Below are 5,374 nucleotides of genomic sequence, written 5' to 3' on the forward strand. Positions count from 1 at the left end.
TGAGTATTCCTGTCGTGGTTTTCCCCTGAGTCTAACGGCATATTGTCACCAAGTGTTTGAGATCGATAGGCTTGGCTGTTAACTGGATATTGCCACTGCTTACTTTGATGATCTCCCGTGTGGTTGCGGCTAAATTCAGGTTGGAAATTATTATAACTGTTTCCCCACTGGTTCCTATTGACATTTCTGTTACAGTTGCGTTTTCGGTCATCGGAATAATCAGAAAAATTCCTGTCACCGTTTTTTCTTTTTCTGTTGTACTGTGGATGGTAGGTCTGGCTGTAGCTGTTGCCGTAATTTCCTCCTGAACTCGGGCCTGGCGTCTGTGCTGTCGGGGCGCGATTGACAAAAGCCGGTCGCGACTCAGCTGCGCACGCTACATTGTTGACGCCGAAATGCAGCTGGGGCTGTGCAGGGTGGCTGCTACCGCAGCCACGAAAATTGTTTGGTGGGCTTGATTTTGCCTGGCATCCTCATTAATTAAATCGATACAATCTAATACAGATAGGAAGTATTCGAGATTGCTCTCTGGTACTTGTACTAATTTTTCTCGGATACTGAACGGTAATTTTGCCTTCAGGATGCGCAGTACGTGTGTGTGTGTGTGTGTGTGTGTGACGGGCTCGTCCCAGAACCGTGTTTTATTTAAGTATTTTTCAAAATACTTCCGGAGTGATCCAAATTTTGGATTTTATTGCTCCGGGTTGAACAAAGCTTTCCTTAATCTCTCTTATACACCTTGTGACCAATACTTAGATAAAAATGCTCCTTCAAATTGTTCTAAAGTCTGCCAGTTTTCCAACATTTCCATTGCCCGTAGGGCACAATCGTCTTGTATATATCCAGTTGCATACTGTATTTTTTGCTTTTCAGACCAGGTCTTAGGCAACACATTCTTAAATGACTTTATAAAAATTACCGGGTGGACGGATTTTTTTTTTTTTTGATAAACACTTGGAACTGCCTGTGTTTTATAAGGCTTTCCTCTAACAGAACAGCCGACAAATTTAGTTTGGTTGTCTGGTGTCTCTCTCGTTCGTAGCGGTAATGTTGGTTACCGTGACGACCTTAGTTTGGTGAAAACACGGATACATCGGGATAAAGATAACTGTTTCCTCCATCGTCACTCTTCCCTGTGCGTCTGTCATCATATTCCTCTTCTGGATGTTGTTCTCTCTCGTTCTGTGTTTGGTGTTTACTCTTTAGTTGCTCGTCTACATGTTTTTTTCCAGTCAGGTATGGACGTGTTCTGGGTAGTGTACACCTGTTCTACAGTATGAGTTATTGCTTTTTTCAGTTCTGTCTCTAAAGTACGGTTGATATGTTTGTATTTTTCCTCTAAAAATTCGCCAAACTGCTTTTTTTGTTGTTTTGTCATGTCAACAACTTGGACTACAGCCTGCTGCATTTTGACACTAAGCTCGGTCTGCTGTAAACTCATAGCTTCAAAATTTTCGGTTAAGGTACGGATCTGTTCTGGCATATCCTTAACTGTGGACTATAAGTTGTCAATGTCTTGGCTCATGTAATTTAAATCTTCGCGTACAACCTCTATCACTTGATCCCCTACCTCTCTTTTTAATTGGGTCAGTTGAGTCGTCAGGTTGTTTTGCATGTCGGTCAGGTTCTTCATGTCATTTTCTATTTTGTCTATTTGTGTTGTAATATTTTCTACAGTCGTATTTACAGTACCTATTTGTGCTGTAACATTATCTGTCTGCGTGGTGACATTTTCTGTGTGAGCGTGCATTTGTGCTATAACATTTTCTGTCTGAGCGTGCATCTGTGCTGCAACATTTTCTACACGTGTGTTAACAGTACCTATCTGAGCTGTGACGTGAGCTGCAAACTGTGACATTAAACTCGTCTGCATCTCTCTAAAGATGCACATGAGGTCTGGTTCTACTGGGTCTTGTTTATTGTCAGTACTCGTGTCTGTTTCTGTAGTCGACTTATTGTAGCCTGTCGCTTGCGACTCTGTTTTCAGAATTCGCAGTACTTTCTGCCTCAAGGTTATGTAAAGGTTGGACTATGGGTTCCTCATCTGACGAACTATCCATGTTTTTGGTTTGAGATCTGAGTTTCTCCATGCCGATTCACAACACAGAAAAGCGTGCAGCCGAACTTCACCATCACTACAGCTCATACTACACGTAAATAAACCACAGATGGCTTTGCGCTCGTCCGTGAAAATTCACTTAGTAACAACGACATATATAAACAACATAGACTGGCTATGGCACCGCCATCTTTGAAGCAACTTGAAAACTGAGCCGCCATGTCTTGTAACGTCAAGGTGCAGCCTACACGTCGTCTGCTAATACTGACTGTTGTTATTGTTTACTACGCATGGCGTAAAAAAAAAAAAAAGAAAAAAATAAAAAAAAAACGCCAATCTGCACTGACAATCTGATTTCTCTACTGTAAAACATATAGTGATGAAGACTAAAAGAAATGAGACACACTTCTGACATCGATTAATTGAAAAGTTTATTACGAAATGTTGCAGTTCATTTCGCTGCAATGGCATATAGATCAGGTCAAAAACAATTTTAAATAGTTCAGTAGGTCCAAAAACGATCAATTGGCAGCGCAGGACCTTTCATTGTCCCTTAAACAATATAAGTTTGTATATATTTGCCGAATATGTTTCCCTCTTTCTTCCATTGGCCTGCTTTTTGCACAAATGGCGTAACCTACAATTAAAATACTATTTTAACAGCATCCTGGCTAGAAAAGAGTAATGTGACTCTTCTCCAAATTCAACTGTCATCATTAGATGATCAAAATCGAGTAAATAAATTTGGCCTGTCACCCAACATTCTGAACAATTCCACACACAACTAAAGAAGGAAGTTCTTCTCCCATATTAAGGTTTGACAGTCCCTGAAATTCCTTTCTGCCACTGTTATCAATTTGAATATACCCTTTGAAGGAGTATAAAAACTATTTTTGATACATTTTATTACAATGAAACCTGTTTTCCATCAGTTTCCTCCAATTTACGGATGTACTGCTGCAGTACATTAAGTTTCGCACTTGATGTTAAACCATTAAGAAAACAATAGCCAACAGGAATTTTCCAACTCTTATTAATTGGTTGGTTGGTTGGTTGGTTTGGGGAAGGAGACCAGACAGCATGGTCAGCGGTCTCATCGGATTAGGGAAGGATGGGGAAGGAAGTCGGCCGTGCCCTTTCAGAGGAACCATCCCGGCATTGGCCTGGAGTGATTTAGGGAAATCACGGAAAACCTAAATCAGGATGGCCGGACGCGGGATTGAAACGTCGTCCTCCCGAATGCGAGTCCAGTGTCTAACCACTGCGCCACCTCGCTCGGTAACTCTTATTAATCCCAGTGGCCATAAACACTAGTGCCTCTTTTGCTATTTGGCTATCATCACTTTTCCTCACATCCTTGCCCTAAGTCAACATAACCCCAGACCTTATTACCATCCCATATTATGTCTTTTTTAAGAGCCACCTCATCGAACATAAGTGCGGCTAAAATAGGTCCTGAACTACGTTGAACCTCATCTACTAATTTTTTTAAGCTTTCTTCTATAAATCTAGGGGTGCCATTTACTGTAGTTGCCCACCTGTGGAGTGTTCGAGGATGGGGTAATTTAACAAACTTCCTCAAATAATTATAAGCTTTGGAGGAGTAAAAATTGAGTGTAAGGGCAAACTGTCTTATTTCTTTAGGATATTCAGGAAGTGAACATTTGTTTTACATTGCAAAAAGTTGCTTCAGAATATCACTATTTTTGCCACATCCTATCACTTCAGAAACACAGTTTTGAAGTCTCTTATTTAGACTTACAACCACTGTTTTATATGTCACAATTTGTTTCTTCTTTCTTGAAACACTTTGCCTTGCATGTTTCGCTTGCTTCCTCAGTTTCTCGGTTCTTTTCTGTAGTGCCTCATAATTCTGTTTCAATTTTTTGGGGCTAGGCAAACAATAAGAATGATCTGGATGATCATTCTGATTCACTCTTTCACCTACAAAAATGAAGTATTGTCATTAAGATTTATTTTTCTTAAAACATACAGTGTTCAATAGTAAAATTCACACATAATCCATATAGCAAATAAATAACAGCAAACTATTTTACCTGGTTCTTTTGATAAGGAAGCTGATTCTTCACTGACAGGCCGTTTCCTTGGTTGTCTCTATACTATGGTTGTTTTCTGCAGATGGTCAGGAAACGTAAATATTATCGGTACTGCGTTTGCCAGTTTTCTCATTTGTACTATACATGTATCTATCTTCAAAGTGAAGTGAGCATATGTAGCTATATTGAGTTGGCTGCCACTTATCTCGCCTCATATTGGCTACCCACCGACTTAACAGCTCTTTCTTTTTCAGAGGAAATCTAAAAATAAAGAGACGTGTATACACTAGCTTATTTACATTTTGTTTACAGCTTAAACACAAAAATGATGCACAAGACGCTAAATACAACACGCATTTAGATACTCACCTGAAATATGATATTCCAGTTGTTTTATCACTTCTATTAGCCCAATTGTACATTGCACATACACTGGGCATGATTCGCGATCGCTCAATAAGACTTTTAAAACAAATCACAACCAGAAAGCAATGATTTTCTAACGCCAGTACTATACACCAAATGTAAGTATACTGACATGTAGACGTTTCAAAAAATGGCGGCCGGTGTTGCTTTTTGCTGCCGCTGGGAGCGCTGTTACCTCACAGATAGCCACTCTATGTAGTTTATATACCTACTTGCGGGGAAGTCTAACAGACGGATGTCTGCGATCGAACTGACACCTCTGTCCCTCCCCTCGCATCTGGTTTCCAGTACTTGGACAACATTGCACACACGGAACTCAATGCCCCTATCACTACACAGGATCTAATTGCTACACTCCGCTCTAAACGAAGCACCGCTCCTGGTCACGATTGTGTCACCTACCGTCACCTTCGTGAAGCTCCTGTCTCTTTCCTCTCCACTCTGGCCAGGCTCTACAATGTAGTCCTGTCCACCGGTTACTACCCCGACCTGTGGAAAACCTCCCGTATCCTGTTGTTCCTTAAACCTGGCAAACCGCCGTCCGCCGTCTCCTCCTACCGTCCCATCAGCCTTACCTCGGTCTTGAGGAAGGTCCTGGAATCTATCCTCACCCGACGCATCCACCAGCATCTCCGCCAGCACCGCCTCCTTCCCGTTACCCAGTATGGCTTTCGGCTGTCCTTCTCTTCCAACGACCTTCTCCTTCACCTCACTCATCTCCTTTCTGACCAGCTTAATTCCCGTCGCTTCGGAATCTTCCTCTCCCTGGACCTCGAACGTGCTTATGACCACGTATGGCATTCTGGTCTCCTCTTCAAGCTCCAAACCTTTG

At 41.6% G+C, this 5,374-nt stretch overlaps 1 long non-coding RNA gene across 1 annotated transcript; it reads right to left on the reverse strand.

Annotated features, from left to right (window-relative positions):
* Positions 1–3,370: 3,370 nt before the first annotated feature.
* LOC124550697 lies at positions 3,371–4,638 on the reverse strand. Its single transcript, XR_006967731.1, has 3 exons — positions 4,486–4,638; positions 4,117–4,377; positions 3,371–4,003 (listed from the first exon to the last, which is right to left on the reverse strand). It is a non-coding gene; the product is annotated as an uncharacterized LOC124550697 (long non-coding RNA).
* Positions 4,639–5,374: the final 736 nt, after the last annotated feature.

This window comes from Schistocerca americana, chromosome 1 (genome assembly GCF_021461395.2).
Source record: "Schistocerca americana isolate TAMUIC-IGC-003095 chromosome 1, iqSchAmer2.1, whole genome shotgun sequence".
NCBI classification, from domain to species: domain Eukaryota; kingdom Metazoa; phylum Arthropoda; class Insecta; order Orthoptera; family Acrididae; genus Schistocerca; species Schistocerca americana.